We start from the raw sequence: 22,575 nt of genomic DNA on the forward strand, positions 1-22,575 counted from the left end.
TGTTCTGGGAAGAATTTACTACTCTTTCATATTATATTAGTATGAAATGTAACTTCAGTGAAATGATATATTTATCTTTGTAAATGGCCCATTTTGTATCTTTGACTTTTACACTTTAATAAAAATTGTTAAAAATTTATATTAATATTAATAAGATTATATCGACGGTTAAGAAGTAATATTTCGTATCTGTAAATTTGCAAATAAATAAAAAAGTTATAAAAGTTAACTTTTCTCAAAATAGGGAAACTTCTTTTATATGCTAATGCTTTGCAAAGACTTCTATTCGGAGGACAAATTATATTAGTTAACTGTACAATTTTGTGAACATAATAATAATAATAATAATAATAATAATAATGTTAATCTAAATAATAATATAATTAGACTAAATGACAATTTTTGCAGATACGAGATATCACATTTTAGCCAACGTATGTACCCTATGTATATTAATTCCTAGATGAACAAAATAATTAAACTATGTGTGATGTATCAGCTTTTACACCTGCGGATGCATTGTCCAGGATTCGATTCTCTATACGGAATTCGATGTTTATCTCCCATAAGCATTAAGTGTATGTATGTGCGCCCCATTGTTTTTGTCTTTTGTTGTCTTAAATGGTAAGTTTTCTTCATGGTGACTATATGATTAGATAATCACCCTGTTCTTGTAAGTCTAAGTTGAAAATCGTTACAATAATGGAGGTGTTAAAGAGTCCAGTCTTTGAAAGTTGACTACATAGGGAAAGATAACAAATATTATCCATGTACACTTAAGTATCCAGGTGTGATCTTGTAGGAGCGAACGATAGCCGGATTTCTAATCTAATTATCATTATTAAATCTCGAAAGACATACATGCATGTAATGTTTATTTCATTTGAATACAAAGAAAGCATTTGATTAATAACAAGCATAATGATCAAACAATAATTTCAACTACCAATACAATGCACGGAGAAAGTAGGATTGTGAAGTAGGTACGCAAAATTACAAAAGAGAAGGTTATAGAGAAATTTGAATATACAGTAACTACAAATTAGGAACTATTAGTTATTTATGTAACTTGTGTTTAAAGTGAAATTTTTTGCACAAACGATAGGCGAGTGCTGAAATTAACACGAGTGTAAATAGTCCATGCTACATACAGGTTACATAATATACTGTACATTAGTTTTTTTCGAATACCATAACAAAATACATATTTTATACAAAAGAAATATTCTACTGCCAGAATAAAGAAAGAAGAATTTCTAGTACAATAGAGTAGGTTGTGGATTTATTTTTAACATTAGGACTAATAGTAATAATATTATGTTTTAATGAAGACAAGGTAGTGATACAGTATTGTAGTAAACAATGAAGTATGCGTTGAAGTTACTGTACCATATACGTCGGTTAAAGCAGGCCTAACTTCATTTCAGATGTTAAGAAGATCTACATTCCCTATGTAGAACTGTTTATAAAATCCATACATTTTTATGGTACTAGTATAATAGTAGAATAATAGTAATTTGTGATAGAAGAGAGTAAAGTATGACTTTACTCACAAGAGGAATATTTACTGTAGCTGAGAGTGATAATTTACACGAGTGTAAGGAATCTGCATACTTTCGTGTAGTATAGGCCTACAATATTTTGTCCAGTATGACGTTTACTAAATAATTATAATAAGTAAATATTACAATAATTTACTATTTAATATATATTATAAAGTTATCCTTTGATTAATGTTGTCTCGCGCCGAGGCGTTGTGGTCTAAGGCATCCTGCCTAGAACTCGCGTTAAGGAATGCACGCTGGTTCGAGTCCTCATGGGGGAAGAAATTTTCTCATGAAATTTCGGCCAGTGTATGGGACCGGTTTCACCCAGCATCGTAATGCACTTGGGGAGCTACGATAGGTAGAGAAATCCGGTTACGAAAGCCAGCTATAACGGTTGGGAGAATTATCGTGCTAACCACACGATACCTCCATTCTGGTTGGATGATCGTCCACCTCTGGTTCGGCATGTGGAAGTGAGGCCAGCAGTATTATTTAACCTACATTGACGTTCACTATTGTTTCAATATACAGTTGTATCATTCATTAATTATATAATTACATGTTTCTGTTGTAGTATGGTATGGTATGGTACAACTCTTAGACCTTGTGTTCAAATATTTATATCATTCATTGTACTCAATCACCTGAATGTGATTAATTAAATCGTCGAAAACGTTTGTGTTTAAACTAGTTCATATTTCATAAATTGATAGGTTGTTAACTTTCATATGTACATACCTGATAAATTGATGACTGAAATGACAATAAAATATATTACAAATATATTTCAAAGAAAATCTTAAAACTTAAAATATATTTGATGCACCATCACGATATATTTTTATACTTTATAAAAAGGAGAACAAAATTGCATGTTTCGCGAGACAAGATGAATTATTGGCTTACGTGACAGATTTATGTTCTACGCACCGAAATTCCTCTCATCGTGGACTCTTGTACTGACATCTGTGGGAAATTTGAGGAACTTGTTACTCACTTTGTACGAGGAGCTCCGTTGCTCAACAAGCCCTTCTAAGCAGGTATTTCCGTTGTAAATACACATACCAATAGAGTCAAGGTAACGAAATGCTACTTGAAAGAGATATGAAAATATGTTCACTATGACGTCTGGAGCATGACTCATCACAATTTCCACTAATCCAGATTTGGAAACGGTCAGTTACAAATCACATAACATGCTCAATAATGTTCTCTAACAGTTTATTTGTCTGTTACTTTTAATTTCAGTAGTCGTCTTCATTTTACTGTCTTGTTATTCAAACAGTCACGATGGCTCAGTGCTAGCGAGGTAGGCTTGGAAGTCAGGAGGTCCAGGTTCAAATCTTTTCTCTGAATACTCCGGTTCCCTTGTGAAATCCCATCATTAATTAAGAGAGTAATCTAGATCAACCGTCTGAAATGCACTCTGGATAATCTTTAATGAACTAAATAACGTACGCTTGTTGCCACTAGCGACATCTGTGGGCCTGCAATCAGGGCAAATGACGATAAATTTGAGGATCTTGCCATTGGCCAATAAAAAAGAAAATCTTACTCATAATGGAGAACATGCAATGGTAGAAGTCGATTACTGAACATGGTCACTTTAAGTAAGATTTGGGAGTTGTTTTCTATTCTCACTGGAAGAGAGGTAATTCGTGGATATCAACCAAAAAGGGACTTTCGAGCAGTCAGTGGACGCAAGCCATTAAGATGAACTGTAATATAATACCTGTACGTACTCTCCCTGGTAGAACTCTTGACTCAACCCGTTGCAAAAGATGCGACGAGCAAGAAACGCTTCCTCACGTCTTGGGTTTCTGCCATCATGGAGAATTGCTCCGAATCAACAGACATAATATGGTTCATTCTCTCATCGCAGCTTCAATCCGTCAGAATGCTTCCTATGAGGTTTATGAGGAGGTTGGTTGCGTCTCTTCTGATGGCTCTACTAGACGTGCTGATATCATAATTGATCGGCAGAAGGATAAGGTTGTCATTCTTGATTCCACAATCCGTTTCGAGATGCATGAGCAACAGCCACAAGAGGTGTGTCGTGAAAAACAAGTCATATATGAGCCTTGTTGTCAGCATCTCGGAGCACAATACCACATCACACATTGGACAGTTTTTGGACTCATGTTCGCTGCCCGTGGTACGATCCCACGAGAAACTTTAAATCAACTTAAACAATTTAAAATTTCTGATGCAACTATTGATGCCAAAGGGATGTCATGTGTTAAAATCACCCTTAGCTATAATTAGTAATCATTCCTGCTCAAGAAACTTTTATTGCAAATGATTTCCTATGTTTTATTGTTATTTATCTTAATGTTTGTTTTTCTTTCAAATTGTCACATAATTGTTTTTATGCTCGACCATGCCGAAATGTAGTAATTATACACCTGGTAGCAGTCCTTTAATGCATGTCATTAAAGTACACCTATTCATTAAAGTTCAGGTTTTCGATTATTCTCGGATATGCAATCTAAAGAAACTAGCAAAACGTCACGCAGGCTATAAATCTAATACTGTCGCAGAAGGTTATGTTCTGTTACTATAATAATTAGCTTTAATTGTAAATAATATTCAAATAAATTCAATTTGTCATCTCGTTTTTCAATGTCGAATTCAATTTCAAGTTTATATCAAGTTTAACGAGATTATATCAAGGTCGCCGACATTCGTTTCGGGGAAAAAATCAATACTTTCGCGTCTGCGTACATCTCACAATTTACGAGACTGCACAAGGTCAGTTCCCTTCCCATTCACATAAGAATAACATGAATAGTTATGAATAATTTCAAGTTAGAAATATGGTCGAGCATAAAAAGTCGTATGAAACTTGCCTATAATGGTAATTAATACGCTCGTATGAAAATTATGAAACTCGCTTGCGCTCGTTTCATAAACATCCTCGCGTCTTAATTACTATCATTATAGGCTCGTTGCATAATGTATTATTAATCATTGTTCATTGTGAATTTATTAGTGGGCCGATATATCGAACCTTTATCTAGGGCGGCTTTAGTTAATACAAAATTTTTATTACATGTACAGGAATCGCCACAGTGCGGTGATTCAGTGCTAAGGCGCTTAGCTTATATCCACTATGAATTTATAACTTGTGTTGAGTAAGCCCGTGGTCCAGGCAACACAGGGGTTTTCTCCGGATACTTCGTTTTCTCTGTGATATCTCAACAGTTAATCATGATTAATTACGAGTGCAATGTAGACCCAGCGCCTCTAGTGCTCTGTGGATAGTGTCTGACGAACAAAGTGGTCCACATTTCTCGAAATCTATGACCACGCTCATGTAGTTGAGACGAATAACGGCAAGTTAACGACACTGCCATTGCTCAGTGAAACTTTCTAATTATTCAAAGTAAGCTGTATAGAAAGTACTGTAACACTCCAACAATAAATTTCGAGATTTTTTTTACAAATATGCTAGTTTCCAATATTTCTGATACCGAAAAAGTGTTTTTTTGTCAATCCGTCTCGTTTTCCGTTTTTCTTTTGTTATACAGGTCTGTCCGTGCGATCACATAGATACAGCCTAGAGGAACAGGTTTACAACCTTTTCTCTTAATAAAGTATTCCATATAATCTGTTCATATTCCACATCCGCGAGTCAAATCGATGATGTTCGGGTAAAGGGGGTTAGGCCTAAGCCATTTTTTGTGTAAAAGGAGTTTTGTTCCCCTCGCGATTACACAAGTTAAATTCTACAAGTGTGCAAAAAATAAATAAATAAATAAAAGAATACTAGCATCTGATGTGTTTTATTTGCGTAAAAATTTATCTGCAATAAGGATCCGAAGTTTATTGTTCATTTATCTCAAAACTCATTTTTATGATTTATCTCCCTTTCCCCAACAACACCATCGAATTTATCCTTGAAGTATGCAGATGAAATGTATATTTTTACTCCAAAATCAGCATATTACAGGTACAACAATTTACATTTGCATGTGACAAAAATACATTAGTGTATTCATCTCTCTCCTGTGAGGATAAAATTACAAGACAATATTTCAAAATTTGAATTTTGATGATGCCCATAATAAGGACGAAAACCTTCACTAATACGTATTAGCCTAGATCATATGTAGCCAGATTGCTAGGCGTTATAGGTTTTGACGGCAACAACTTTTGTCAGTTTACTATGCTGCCGTATAGTTGTTACAAAAGGAGTCATGTCATAACTCCCATTTGAATAATTGCATTAGCGACTGTACTGCCAATCTCTTGTTCGTTTACGGCTGACGGGTGGCGATCCTGGCGGTTGTTCTCTTCACAGTGCAACCAATTTTAACATAGAAATGAGCAATCTATATGTGATCTGGGGTATTAGTAAAAATAACCTTATGATATTTTGCTACAATAAATAAGTCAAAGACTGAACAATCAAGACTTCACATTTTCGTATTATCAATATTTCAAAAGCATGAAGAACAAGAATATTTAAAATCGGTTAATATACGAGTCCTCGGCATCAACCCCTTTGATTTGGTTACCTGGTTGGGTTTTTCCGAGGTTTTCCCCAACCAAAGGGTAAATTCCGGGTAATCTTTTGGCGAATCTTCAGACCTCACCTCATTTCACTACATCTCGCCAAAATATTGTAAAAAATTGCACAAAATTGTTAAATTGTAGAAAATTACTAAATTGTAAAACTGTAAAAATTTGTAAAAATTATAATTGTAATATTGTAAAATTTTGACTTGTTCCACATCTTAAAGCTTCATTGCTCATGTAAGATCTATGGAATAAAATAAATGAATGAATGAATGAATGAATGAATGAATGAATGAATGAATGAATGAATGAATGAATTAATTAATTAATTAATTAATTAATTAATTAATTAATTAATTAATTAATTAATTAATGAATGAATGAATGAATGAATGAATTAATTAATTAATTAATTAATTAATTAATTAATTAACTAATTAATTAATACTTGTCTATCTTTTTCTCTATGATAGGAACTTGTAGCCAAGCTGTCAATGATAGAAACTAATGTAACGAGAGAGAGAGAGAGAGAGAGAACCGCGTCTATGGCTCAGAGCTAGAACGCTAGCCTTCCATAGAGGTGGATCGGGTTCGATCCCCAGTAAGATCTGTGTGAAATTTGTGGTGAACAAAACAGACATTGCAGAGAGGTTTTATCGAGGTACTCCCATTTCCTTTTTTCATTGCATTAAAACTCTCCAATTCTCCTCATTTCATCTATCGTCTGTAATAGTAAGAATAGGCTAGGACTCCGGGCTCTGGATTTCAGCTCTTCAGTAGTTGATGAAGCCTTTCCTCTAAGATACAGAAAGAATAGCCCGCATGTCAGCGTCAAATTCACTAATGCGGTGTTGCCAACAATACAAAAAATATCCATCAAGAAACACACTCACAAACAATTAAAATCATGTGCTAAAGAACTAGAAATAATTTTTCCCTTGAGTTCCATCTAGATAACATTAAATATGTTAGATAAATTAAATGTATTTTGTTAGTTCAATTGAAAATCAGTGGTTAGCAAGTCATCTTCTATAACATCAGGGTCTTCCGCAGATTGAGGTAATAAAGTTATAGAAGCTGAAGCTGCAGTAGAAGTTGGATTTTGTTGTAATTTGTATGCCCAGTTGCTCCTATTTTTAAAGAACAGATGCAGGAAGTTCAGAATTGCGGCAGTACTGATTTTTTCTGCATAAACCAGCACGGATTCCCATAATTATATTCACCACATCTATAAGCTTCTGTTTCCGATTTTGTTTTAACACTTTAACAGACTAAAAATCTCTTCGATTTCTAACTTCGAACTTCGCCATACTCAACAAACTTGAACCGTGAATAACGCCTTTAATGCATGACGCTAATGCTGATAATAATTGTATTACTTACTTACAAATGGCTTTAAGGAACCCGAAGGTTCATTGCCGCCCTCACATAAGCCCGACATCGGTCCCTATCCTGTGCAAGATTAATCCACTTTCTATCATCATATCCCATCTATAGCAGTAGTAATAATTGGTGGTGATAGTAGAAGTACTTTATTTAATAACGCCTTCATCTAGAGATATTATTCAGTATTGAAAATAAACTTGAGTGAGAAATTATGTAATCGTGAGTTACAGGTTTCAGAATGACGAATTTCTTAAAATATTTGACATATTGAAGAATAATATGAGCTGAGGTATCACATAATGAGCAAAATAAGTTTCCGTATCTTTTAATTTGATGTTGCATCTCGAATTTCCTATCCTCCTGTATCCTGAGAGTATAGTATACTATACCATACTTCATATATGATTATGATATAAGATAAATTTACAGAAACCCGAAGTATAGTATAATATACCTACATATGTGCCCTAACTGCAACCTGCAGAATTTTTTCAGCATTTTTACTCATTTCAGTGACTTTTTAAAGTGTAGAAATACTAAACTTTAAAAATAAAACAACAAATGTCTCAGTACTAACGCACAAGGTAGAAGTCCACCATCTGCTCTTTCTAGCCATCGTGGTATAAAGCTGATCATAAAAGATATGTCTGTTGAATTTTACACTTGAGACTTCCTGCAGTTTACCATAAAGTGTGAAAAATTTGTGGTAGAATAAAAGCTAACAAGCTGCTGCACTCCTGACAGTTTTAGAGAATCAGTCAGCAATAAAATTTTACAGCACACTAGTTGACTTCTCATCTCAAAGTCAAGAGCTACAAGCTATTGTAAGAATGGAACTTTTAACAAGGTAACCGACAGTGAACTAAGTTGGTAGGTATTTTTATACTTTAACAACACTTTGTTGTGACCAAGACATTTCATGTATTTGATTTTTATTTTACTGTGTTCTAAGATTAGATAAGAATCTATCACCACCAGAAACTATTTTGCTGTAAAATTAATAATAATAATAATAATAATAATAATAATAATAATAATAATAATAATAATAATAATAATAATAATCTTTCAAGATTGGATTCATCTGGTCCCTTCTGTTTGATTTTGGAGAATTTTAAACTAAAATTAAGATCCATGTTGAATCTTTCGTACACTACTTCTAACACTTGAATATAAAAAATTGATTAAATGGCGATCTTACTCGTGTTAATTATGTAAGCATGTGTGGCTTACAGATCAGGCCGATCATTCCAAACTCGATACAAAGAACACATTAAAGCAATAACCAGAGGACACAATACATATACATATGCCGAATACATAACTAATGCTAACCATACATACAGTAACATAAATACAGACATGGAAATCCTACACATACAACCCAAAAACAAAAAACTCAAGACACTAGAACAATATGAAATATACAGACACACTAAAACACACCCTAATCAAATTCTCAACACACAGATCAATTTCAGAACACACACACTATTTGACACAACTCTTCATCACACGAACGCACCCACACAACAGGCAGCGAAGTTGAGATAGCGCCGAGATCTAGTAGGCTCTGAGGATGGTGTCAAGTAACACCGAAACAGCTGTAAGCCACACATGCTTACATAATTAACACGAGTAAGATCGCCATTTAATCAATTATTTAAAATTAAGAGACCCAAATCTAAACTAGCAAAATCCTCTTAGCAAATAACTAGCACCGGTGTCTAAGTAGACCAGAACGTTAAAACCCAGCGTCGTGAAGCTGACATATAATATCGTGAGTTTATAACCAAACTCATGAAGTAAAAAATATTACTTGTGAGAAAAAGACGTATATAATGATTAATAAACATGATGTATGTGTATAAACTCAGAATTGAAAACTGAAATACATATAAAGAGGAGCAACTTACTAAAATAATAATATTTTTAGGATTCAATTTTTTTACAATAAAAACGCGTTTTTCTCAGAAGTAAAATTTTTTATTGAATGTGTTTTGCTTGTAAACCGACGAAATTTTCTCATACGCTTCGCAACAGATCCGTATCTTTTCTCATGTGATATGAAGGGGCATCTCCCAGCACACATATCTTGATGGATTCTTCTGAATGTTATAGCATTTTTCTTGGCGGTATTTATTGACTGCACGAAGCTCATTTTTGTGAATGTCTTAAAAATATTCGCAAATCTCACAAACTACGAATGATAAGTCAGTAAAATTCTGTATAAATAGTTAAAGAGTGAACAATTATTATTCTTTAGTTCCTATAAAACATCATTCTAATCTAAGACAAATTTCTTAGGAACCATGATATTGTATAACACAACCCCTAGTATTTCCGAAAAATTCTTAAAATAGTATTTTTTTTTTTTTTTTTGCAGGTTCACAGTTCTTTTTCTTTATACATCGTACAGAACTTCTCTATAATGGACACCCATGAAGACGTTTCCACTACTATACGCTACAATGCAAAAATACTATTACAGTATGGATATAGTAGACCTATTCATTTGTGAAACAAATTGGTTTTGTATTTAATTTAATGCACAATAATATATGCACGGAATTCTTTAATTTGTTTACATTATTACATATCACATGAAATTGGTAAGCATTTTATTTTATGAACATACATTGTTATTGCTGCGAGCACGATAGAAACACTCAAATGTTAACCCTAGCAATACTAACGGGGAGGTACTTTGTGCTCCCTTCTCCGAAATTTATATTTTAAATATGTATATGATATATTATACGATCCATTTTTAAATTAAAAAATTTTGACTCATGCAAACCTTATTTTAAACAATATAAAATTCTAACATTCCCATCCATTTATATTTACAAATGCCTAATTTCTTAAAACAGAATGGGAATAAAAACAATAAGAATTTAGATTATCATAATTATAACACACGAAATGCACTTCTGTTTTCAATAAAAATCATACACTTGTGAAATATGAAAAATCGCCTGCCTATACTGGCATTGTGTTTTTGAATAAATTACTATTGCAGATACAAACTTTATCTTGTACACCATTTAAAGTGAAAGTTAAACAGATTTTAACTGATCAAAGTTTTTATTCAGTAAAAGAATTCTTAAATTACAAATTATGATATATGCAATACTACTTGATTATATTATTTATTTTAAATTATTTTAATTTGTAGTGTTTTTCAATTTTATTGTGTTTCTTATTTATTATGTAATTGACGTGCACATCCATGTAAATAGTCATGTATAGAATAAACAATCAATCGATTAAAAATATGAAAATATTATTTATTGCCAGTTATAAATTCTTCTATCTTATTGTGTTATTGTTTAATTTTTTTCACTGATAGTTTTACTAAAATATGTCAAGGTGGACAAAAAATATCCACTCTTTATTGAAGTAATCGTTCGAAAATATACAATGATATTTCAATTTTTCTTTCTGATTACAGTATACACTACTTGCTGATTCCAAATATTAAAAAAAAAAAATGTAGTAAAACTGTTATCTATTCAATATATGAGGACGGGTATGAAGAAAGTGGTGCGTAACTTTTTCGAGACTGTTATGTTGAAGTAATTGTTCGAAAATATACAATGACATTTCAATTTTTCTCATTTATTATAGCACATACTATTTGTTGATTAAAAATGTTAAAAAATTCTTCAAAATTAAACATTTTGTAGTGGTCACAAAATACCCCCTCCTTAAGTATTGTATGTTATTTAAAATATATTGGTATTGCTAGGGTTAAAAGTTGTCAAGCCAAATAGGGACCTGTTGCAGTTTATATCGAGCTTATTTCCCCCCTCATATGGTAGCTATTAGGCTATGTCTATTCTCGGTTATCTCCTTCAATGGAATGGAGTGAGACAAATGGCCAACAGGCTTGGAGCTCACATAATTGCTTTCTCTCAGCCCAATTTTTTTTTTTTTTTTTTTTTTTTTTTGCGTTTTCGCGCACGTTTTAAGTGTTTCTCCTCACATTTGCCCCATTGATACTGACAAGTCAAGTGTGTTGGGAAAAGAGAGTTTAGCAGCAAGATTTTCATTTTCAGTCCACTGCTGAAGGATATATCTTTTTCAAAAACGTGTTACTGATCTGTTTTTTTTCCAACAGCAAACCGCACGGCCATTAAGTTTTTCGTTTTCGTAGACATTGATGACCTCAACCTTTTCATTTAATGTTAATAGTAAAGTTTCTGTGATATTTTAACACATATGGAACAAACTTCATAAGAAACGCTATAAGAAATATGCGCTTTTAAGAAGAAATACAGTTACATACATTAAGTTACCAACACTGTACGATGAGTCACAATAAGAAATGCTGTCTAATATTGATTTGAATTCCAGAAATTGCAAGAGTTTCTTTTCAGGGTGTCCATTATTCGGAAGTTTTAATTGGCGATGAGGATATAATAATATTCATCTTCCTCATCCGTTATTAAGTAGTAATGCTGTATTTTCATTTTACGCCACGTCTTTCTGCCAAGGGATTGAAAGATGTCCGTTATTTAGTGGTGTCCGTTAGGAGAAGTTTTACTCTATAAATAGAAATAGAAAGCAGATGAAGCTGGTATGTTATTAAGCATTATGTTATAAAGTGATTGCTACGTCATGTAGATTATGTAAGTTATAATTCGCTATTTTCAAGGACCTTCTTTCCACATTGATAAGCCAGTCAATGAGGATGAAAATAGTACATTGTGAAAATAAGGGTTTTGTCAAAATAATATATGTATATTTCAGGCGCTGATTAGCATCGCAACATTACATGACATCATGGACGTATATTTTATACTTCAGTTTTTGAGAGGTATTTATACGCAGTCTGCATATAATTATTTGTACTCAGTATCTATATTTAGAATTTTAATAATTTTTATTCTTGCTCTAAAAAATACATATTTTTATATAATAAAACTGTAGTTCTCTACTTATTTACACGTAGAAATATATCCTAAATGAGTAACATATAAAATATGACCTTCGTAAAATTTCTTCCCTAAGCATAGCTAATTGTTTCCTCTAAGGGACGAAACATAGTAATGCAAGATAGAAAGGAATTGAGTGGTATATGGCGCGGTTTGAGAAGGACATTATACACAACTATATGGAACTATTACATTTTTAATAAGAGAGGCATATGTCGCCTTGACGAATTTTACAATTCTACTAGACTATTTTTATATCGGTTCTTATTTACGCGCTGGAGTAGATTTTGAAACCGAAAGTGTGGTAAATGAAACGATTATACTGTACTTCAGTATAGTGCAATCGTAAAAAATGGTTGATTTTTAAAAGTACCAAATACCGAAGAAAATTGAAGTCCTGTAAATTGTAGTGATGAACTGAAGTTTGTGGAAATATCTAATAATTTTGGATTAACGCACATTTTGTGCCGAGATCCGAGATCAGTGAGACTTAAGCTGCAAAGAAATGGTATTGTGGAGTACACTGCATTTCATTAATGCCGTCTCATTCTATAGTCATACAATAAAACAAACATCTACACCTCCCGCCCCTACCGTGTACGTGAGGCTTGACTTGCTTGTCTTGTGTATTCCGGTTTTCAGTGGTGTTCATACTAGAGTAGTAGCTGCGCCGTCATTACAAATTAGAACTCGTTTGCAGTGCATGCCAACATTTCAGAAGTGCAGCGGCGCACCACTGCTCAACGGAATGGCTATCTCTGTGCCTTGTATACATACTTACTAGCATAACAGCGGAAGGGGGTTGAAATACTGAATGTAAACATAACTTCAAAACGTGACGGCATTAATTGAATATGTAGATTGTACTACAGTTTCCACTATAGTTTCACTAATTCATTTTTCCCTTTCCGGTTCCCTTCATCATCATTACCGCCACAACCACTATCGTCATCGTCGTCGTCGTCATCGTCATCATCCATTTAGAAAGTTCTGAGGCACGTATAATTTTTAGATTGCAGCACACAATTTTTAATGTAACATGAAGTTTAATTCTGTAAATTTAAGCTCTATCTTTGCCCTCTCTCTTTCTGAATGCCACCATTGACTCATTTCCAACATTTAGTTAAAAGTGTGATTACTAATGGCACTGAAGTTTGCTAAACGATCCCTCTTATCTTAAGTTATTATCATGTCAAAAGCCTTGTGTTTTTGAGTCTCATGTTTGTAAGAAAAACATATGCGACAGATTGGTAAAAATTACGTCACTTGACTTCTTATCTTCGGCCTTCAGAAGTACTTGCCCCCTGTTAAATTGAGCTGTTAAGTGGAAATTCCGCATACAGGCCTTTGTATTCAAATTCAACTTTTACAGCTCTGTTAGTATCATTTTCAAACAAATATACATTAAGAACGTTTCAGTTGGATTCCGGACATAATAGCCTGCGATTTCAAATAGCGACTTGGTGATAAGAACGCCAAAAACAATCCTAAGAACCTGTTCTTAATGACGGGTCGGAAAGAAAGCAGTATTTTCCTTTTTTTCTATAAGTGTTAATTTTTTAATATTCCTCTACCAGTAACACTTAATTTTGTCAATATTACTTCATTTTCTCTTCTTCACTTAGGCCTATTACTTTTTCCTTTGAATGTACTTCTTTCTCTTTTCTGCTTCCAATCTTTGTTCTTGTCTTCCTCTCTGTTCCACTCCTGTTTCTATACTTACCGCTTCTTCTTCCTCCAACCATTCTTCTCGCCCTTTCTTTCTCCCTTCAGTTTCTTTGTTACTTTCCTATTGGATTCTCGTATCTGTCTCTTTTCCTTGCATTCTCCTTTTTCTCTTCCGTTTCTCTTGTTTAATTTTCTTGTTATTCCCTCTATTCTACCCTTTTCCTCTCTATTTTCTCCACCTCCTTCCCCTCCTCTTTCTTCCCTCTTCCGCTTTCTTATTTGGTTATCTTATTATCCTATCATTTTTACTATTGTTTCTCTCTCTTTCCACACCTCCGTCTGCTCCTCTTCCTTTCTCTTGTTTGATTAATTCTCTTCTTTTACATAACCCACGTAAATGTTATACAATTAGTAATCACTCAAGGATTAAAATAGACGAATGCGTCTTCCAATAGCTTTTATAAAGTTTTTAAAGGGCAATGATATGAATACACCACCTATTTCTGAAAAGCTTCGAGGTCATTTTTAAATGCATTTCACACAGTTTACAAAATGTAATGCATCAACCCGAGTACGATCGAAGCACAACCAATTATATTTAGTGTCTCATCTCTTTTTTTTTTTTTTTTTCGTATTTGATTTCCAGTCCAACAATTTTGTTAGTTGACTCGCCAGTAACAGCACTTGATGAAGGTAACACAGATGGGATTACTGGGTACAGATTTCACTTTCACTTAAACCCAGTAGATAATTTTCTTCATTAAATGCAACGGATGCACTTACCATTGATTTCTCAATGCGTGTATTCTTTTTAACAAAAATAAACAATATCTGTTTTCTTGTCATCGTACTCTGAAATATTTATATTTTCTGTATGTGTTTTCGCTATTTTAGTAAACAAGATTATTATATTTGCTAAGCAAAACTAATACTGAACACTATTTACTGCTTACAGCAACATCTCCGCTCTCATATCATGCAGATTTTGGATTGTCAGGAGGAAGAATAATCTTGGTATGATTAAAAATGTTGTTAATTTACAATTATTTAAGTAGGCCTACTTTAAAACTAAAATAACTTTCGTCATTTCGTCAGTTTCGTCCCTTCGTCAGATAGACTGGTAATGAACGTTATTTAAATACTGTAATAGGGACAGCGTTCCTTCTCTGTATACCTTATACTTTTCTAATAGTTGATTTTGTTTTTATTTCTCAGTATTACCACAGTCTAGTATATACAGTCACGAAGCTTGAATTGATGAGGGTACTAGGACAATAGACTGTGCCGGTACTGTTTCGCATTGTCTGTAATAGTAGGGATCCTAGTTGTTAGTAACTATCTATGGATGCATATTCCCTACGTATTGAGCTTCGTGACTGTATATTCTAGACTGTGATATTAGGTTTTAGCTGAGGAAAATTCTTCATCCTCTACACCGCAGTAATCAGTAAGTCATTACTACATGGGAGGTAAAATAGTATATTACGATACAAGATTGGGGAAGTGCTTTTTACAAAACCGGGAAAAGTTTGAAAAACGAGCGGAACGAGTTTTTCAGTTTCCGAGATTTTGTAATGCATTTCACAAACGTGCATTGTACAGTATCTTTTGCACGATAGTATATTTTGAAAATAACACTTTTAAAAATCTTAATATACAGTACGTTACACTATGAACTGCTGACTGATGTTAACAGTCTGGCCAACATACAAACTTTACCATCAACTTTAATGTGAAGGAATAATATGATTCAGGTACTTCTAGCATTTCGTGTTCAATTGGAATAAATTTTATTTATTTTTGTTAAGTGAAGTTTGAATTGCATAAATAAATTTCAGTACATTTCAAATGCAGTGTTTTGTTTCGTATAATGTATATTTAAATTAACACTGCCTTTTGCGTATGAATTTTACATGCATTGTGGCATACATAGAAGGCAATGGTTTTCGTTACAACACTAAAGCAGTTATTTGTAATATTTCAACATATAGCACTTATGTAGGTTGGCAACTCTGAATTCAGTAAAATAAATTTTAAATCATGACTGCCGTTTGCTGTAACGACGAGAAAACACACTATTGTGCAAAACAAATACTTATTTGCAAATGGCTTTTAAGGAACCCGCCATCCGTTCCTATCCTGAGCAAGATTAATCCAGTCCCTACCATCATATCCCACCATCCTCAGGTATATTTTAATATTATTCTCTCATCCTCCTCAAAGATCTTTTCCCCTCAGATCTTTCAACTAACACTCTATATGCACTAAAAAGGAGAAGGAAAGTAAAAACAAAAACCTTATTAATTATATGAACATAGAAGGGAAGTAGGTAGGATACAGTGGTGTAATGTAAATATTTTTGAAGAAAAAGTTTGCTTTCAAAATTATGTGTTCAAAATTTTATTTTAGCTTCTTTGAAATTCCTTATAGGCTTCATTAACATAACCTACATGAAGTGCCGACTAATTTATTTCGTTCGTGATGTTTGGCTGCAACAAACAACTGATCAAGCTGGTAATATTACCCTTATAATAAAATGCAAATATAGGAGATATAAAGTTTCAACATATGGTTTGAAAAACCAAATTATTCTTTAGAATACATTCGCCGTTAAAGCACACAGTCTAATAGAAACGTTATTCATTGTGATATTAACAAATCCATTTGCAATAAAGTATATGCATGTAGTAAAAGCGTATACTTTACAGAGTTATTAATACAGTATGTTTCCTCTTTCACCCAAAATGACCGAAAGGTCTATGGCCGAAGGGTCTTCCGAAACCACCTCCTCCGAAACCACCTCCTCCGAAATTGTAACCTCCTCCATAATTGTAACCTCCTCCGAAATTGTAACCTCCTCCGAAACCACCATGTCGACGGGGAGTAGCAAGGACTGTCACCATCAAGGCTGCGATCTGGTAGAGAAACATAGACATAATCATTTGGCGGTGTGAAATATGTGAAGCCATTTTTCAAGACAATTATAACAGAAAATGAGGACTGCTATTTAGAAAAGTGTTCTACACTTGATGTTATTGACAATTTTATTATCGTGCCAGTGCTGTCCAATGTGTTTATGTTCTCTGACACATAATAATTGAAAACATAACAATACATAAATATTTATTTTTAATATAGATATTGTACTTACATAATTAGTGTGAAATTTGACACTGCATGTTCGTGCAAGTTGAGGAAAATTTTATGTGTAGTTGGAACAAGATTTTATTAATATATTATCTGCCAGGCAGAATCACCTTTACTTTTTAACTTTGCTCTAGAGTATGCCATTAGGAAAGTCCAGGATAACAGAGAGGGTTTGGAATTGAACGGGTTACATCAGCTGCTTGTCTATGCGGATGACGTGAATATGTTAGGAGAAAATCCACAAACGATTAGGGAAAACACGGGAATTTTACTGGAAGCAAGTAAAGAGATAGGTTTGGAAGTAAATCCCGAAAAGACAAAGTATATGATTATGTCTCGTGACCAGAATATTGTACGAAATGGAAATATAAAAATTGGAAATTTATCTTTTGAAGAGGTGGAGAAGTTCAAATATCTGGGAGCAAGAGTAACAAATATAAATGATACTCGGGAGGAAATTAAACACGGAATAAATATGGGAAATGCCTGTTATTATTCGGTTGAGAAACTTTTATCATACAGTCTGCTGTCAAAAATCTGAAAGTTAGAATTTATAAAACAGTTATATTACCGGTTGTTCTGTATGGTTGTGAAACTTGGACTCTCACTTTGAGAGACGAACATAGGTTAAGGGTGTTTGAGAATAAGGTGCATAGGAAAATATTTGGGGCTAAGAGGGATGAAGTTACAGGAGAATGGAGAAAGTTACACAACACAGAACTGCAGGCATTGTATTCTTCACCTGACATAATTAGGAACATTAAATCCAGACGTTTGAGACGGGCAGGGCATGTAGCACGTATGGGCGAATCCAGAAATACATATGGAGTGTTAGTTGGGAGGCCGGAGGGAAAAAGACCTTTAGGGAGGCCGAGACGTAGATGGGAAGATAACATTAAAATGGATTTGATGGAGGAAGGATATGATGATAGAGAATGGATTAAATTTGCTCAGGATAGGGACCAATGGCGGGCTTATGTGAGGGCGACAGTGAACCTCCGGGTTCCTTAAAAGCCAGTAAGTAAGTAAGTAAGGCAGAATCAAGTTTGATTTTTTATTGTGGTCATGGAGGAAAATGCAACTTGGCAAAGCTATGTCGAACGGAAGTACGAATATATCTTCAGAACAATACTACGAGACATAAAATACTTATTTATGACTACCAAAGGCCAAAAATTTCTGTATGAGTCATGGGAGAGTGTGAAATATGCAACTCCAGTAGAGTTCACCTCTTTTCCTTGTGCAAGTGCGTAGTACACTAACTATTGCAAGAATATGAGTACCGTAATGGAATTAATAAGAACATTGTAGTTTAGTTTAGTTTAGTTTAGTTTAGCTTAGTTTAGTTTAGTTTAGTTTAGTTTAGTTTACTTTAGTGAGTGGAAGTGTGAAAAGAGAAGACTGCAATGTGTTAAATAAGAGTGGTTAGATAAAAGTGAATTAAAAAACTGTGATTGCCCATGGATTGCAGATAAGTGATCAATGTTCTTCAACACAGCTATAACTTACGTCAGTTCTCCTTCCCATCTACTCCACTAAGGGCCGATTGTATAAACCATTTAATCTTAGATTAGAGGTTAAATTGATTCTCGTTCTAGCTGAACTTGGAATTTTCTGTTGTATAAAGTATAATCTGAGATTAATTTGTCTTAAACTTAAGTCAACATTGACTGAAGAAATTTCTCCGATTAAGGCCCGATTGTATAAACCATTTAATCTTAGCTCAGAGGTTAAATTGATCCTTGTTTCAGCTGAACTTGGAATTTTGTGTTGTATAAAGTCTAATCTGAGATTAATTTGTCTCAAACTAAAGTCAACTTTGACTGAAGAAATTTCTCCGATTAAGTTAGATGATCCAAGTGCAGTTATTTCTTTTCTGTTTGAAATATACGAGTGACAGATTGTGCAAATAAAATATCCATTATTATTAATATTAATAGATATGTTAGGTACATTTATATATATTTCTTTCAATTTCTTGCCTTAATACACAAACATTCTTATATTTTATAAGGCTCTATCGTGTTCAGCATTATCAAATAACATAACCTATAATTATATTATGTTTATAACAATCATTAATTATTAATGGATATGATAGGTACATTAATAAATGTTCAATTAACTGTATTACTAAACGAAAATTGTCGTTTTATAAAGCTTTATTATGTTTAGCAGTATCAAACTCCATAACATGATAACAACTTGGAGAACAGTCAGCCTTCTTCTTATTGTCCGCCATTATTTACATTCCACAAAAAAAAAAAAACAGTGTCTGCAACAGAGTGTACGGAAAGTCGCCAAAAAGTAGTTGTAAAGTCGCTAGATTTCTCATTATCAACAAAGAAAGCTTACATTTTGTCACTATGGGGTGCTAAAAAGGTCACTAAATCCCTATTTAAGCAATATAAAAGTTAAAAGAAATTGTTGTTGAAAAAGAGTTAAAGTCGCTAGATTGGCAACACTGAACAAACCTGTATAACATGGTCCGCGCATCACGTATTTCACCTGTTTATGCGATGTTGCCAAATCCTTTTCACGTGAACTTAGATTGCATTTGAACCAAGGTAATTTGATCGCAGAAAAGTTTTATACAATAGAAGAAGTGTCTGAACTCGGTTCACTTTTCGATCTTCGATCAAAGTTGATCTTTAGTCAGGGAGTTTTATACAATTGGGCCTAAGTTAGATGATCCAAGTTCAGTTATTTCTTTTCTGTTTGAAATATACTAGTGACAGATTGTGCAAAAAGAATAACCATTAGATATGGCAGATACATTTACTGTATATATATTTTTTCAATTTCTTGCCTTAATACCCAAACATTCTTATATTTTATAAGGCTTTATCTTGTTCAGCAGTATCAAATAACATAACAATATATATTATATTATGTTTATAACAACCATTAATTATTAATGGATATGATAGGTACATTAATTTTCAATTAACTGTATTACCAAACGAAAATTGTCGTTTTATAAAGCTTTATTATGTTTAGCAGTATCAAACACCATAACATGATAACAATTTGGAGAACGGTCAATCTTCTTATTGTCCGCCATTATCTACAAAGCACAAAACAAACCAGTGTCTCCAACAGAGTGCACGGAAAGTCGCCAAAAAGTAATTGAAAAGTCGCTAGATTTCTCATTATCAACAAAGAAGAAAGATTAAATTTTGTCACTATGGGGTGCTAAAAAGGTCGCTAAATCCCTATTCAAGCCATGTAAAAGATAAAAGAAATTGTGGTTGGAAAAGAGTTAAAGTCGCTACATTGGCAACACTGAACAACCTGTACAACATGGCCCGCGCATCACATACTTCACCTGTTTATGCGATGTTGCCAAATCCTTTTCACGTGAACTTAGATTGCATTTGAACCAAGGTAATTTGATCGCAGAAAAGTTTTATACAATAGAAGAAGTGTCTGAACTCGGTTCACTTTCCGATCTTCGATCAAAGTTGATCTTTAATTAGGGAGTTTTATACAATTGGGCCTAAGTATGCAGAGAAACTGACTCACCCCACATCACCCCTACTCATATGTTCACGCATAACACCTGCCAAGCTATCTAAACACAATAGTAACTAGTTTAACTTTTAGGTGATACCTACAAAGAAAGCTAAATCTACAGAGCATTCGACTCGGCTCTGGATCGATGAAGCACATGCATGTGTGACGAGCGGCGCACGTCTTAGCGACAATTTCGATCTGTAACCTCCCGCATAGTTCAACATAGTTAACTTCTCTTAGTAACAGCATCCGCACAATTATACTTTTATTTGATAATGAATGCATTCGAAGTGTTGTCAAATTACATAAATTTACTCGATATACGTTGTTATACGCCCGTAATTGTTTAAATATATCCTTTCAGTTTCAGTCTTAAAAGTTCTGTAGCTTTTTTGGCTGAGGGTGTTGAAGCTGCTACATCCTGTGGAACAAGACGTAGAGATTTCTTTCGAGAACATTCCAATGTTGTACCAATTTCGTCGATTTTTTTTTTTCGCTAGAATTTTTGACTTAAGAATTCTAACACTCAGCGATCACCACCACCACTACTCCACCACCACTATCATCATTATCATCATAATTGACCTTATTAATAGACTCTCCCGTTTCAAATAATTCATAAAACTATTGACTCCGTCGTCTTTGTTGACGTCTAAGGTCTTTTTTGCCTACAATTGTAGTTAGGGTCTATATTTCTAATGTCTTCAACTCTGGATGTGGTCCGTCTTTCTACAGTATATCCTGCGATAGTTCTTACGAATTTCATTTCTGTCACCACCAACCGTTGTCTTTGTTTTGAAGTCAAGGTCCAACATTCCGTACCGTACAGCTGCTATTGTCCTGTAGAACTTCATTACAGTTTCTCTTCTGGCTTTCTCATAGACCTACTGTAGAATGTTCTTTTAATTTATTGTACCGCATAAATATAGAGTGTTATTCAGTTTTTCTCTCTAACTGTTCTATTTAAAACTGGAACAATAGGAAATCTATCTCTAAATTGCCTATACACGTCTCGACATAAATCGGTTCTCATATACTCGTTTTGTCACATTGTAGAGTAGTGAACATTTCGGCACACGCACTGAAATTACATTAAAAAAAAAAACTAACACAAAAAGTAACGACAGTGCAGAGTTAATGCAACTGTGGAACTAAACTGTGTGTCATACACGCGTGTTATGTGACCATGAGGTGGGGTAATATCACACGATTGCGATTAGGCCCGCTCTCTTGGCCCAGACTCGAAGCGAACGCTCTGTAGTTGCTTTTTTTCTACATTTACCGATTTCTCTGTTTCTTCTGTTATTTTTCTTCGTACATTTCTTGATTTCTTTCTTTTTTCCCTTTTTTTTTCCTCTCCATTTCTTAATTTCTCCATTTACGGGGTAGTGCTCTCGTAGTACAAAATTTGACATAAAATATTATGTAATTTAAATGTACAGTTTTTCCAAATATTTTACTTTTAAACTTACAACTATCAAAACTTTTCCTTTTTGTAATTATATTGACTTATATCGACTAAATTTTAATAAATGTTCAGGACAACAAATATAATACTTTAATATGAAATGTAAACATAAAATATTATTCATGTCAGTTTACTTACCAGGATTATTAAAGTCCTCATTTTGTTGCTCCTTAGCCTTCTGAATGTCTTCTGTCATTGTGCAGGGCAGATAAGGCCATATATATGTATTGATACGCGTTAGCTTTCTAATTACATGTCATAATGATCTCGGTTGTAAATACGTCAGAATAGATTCCGGGAAAACCCAGTCTCCAGTGATGATAACGTCACTAGTTCTTTCAAAATTATTGTAACAACCAAATTATAGGCATGTTATAGTAAA

General features: G+C 33.6%; 1 long non-coding RNA gene across 1 annotated transcript; it reads right to left on the reverse strand.

Annotated features, from left to right (window-relative positions):
* Positions 1–16,448: 16,448 nt before the first annotated feature.
* Positions 16,449–22,410, reverse strand: LOC138700512 (uncharacterized). The gene is made up of 2 exons (XR_011332370.1): positions 22,332–22,410; positions 16,449–16,977 (listed from the first exon to the last, which is right to left on the reverse strand). It is a non-coding gene; the product is annotated as an uncharacterized lncRNA (long non-coding RNA).
* Between the last annotated feature and the right edge of the window lie 165 nt (positions 22,411–22,575).

This window comes from Periplaneta americana, chromosome 5 (genome assembly GCF_040183065.1).
Source record: "Periplaneta americana isolate PAMFEO1 chromosome 5, P.americana_PAMFEO1_priV1, whole genome shotgun sequence".
Lineage (NCBI taxonomy): Eukaryota > Metazoa > Arthropoda > Insecta > Blattodea > Blattidae > Periplaneta > Periplaneta americana.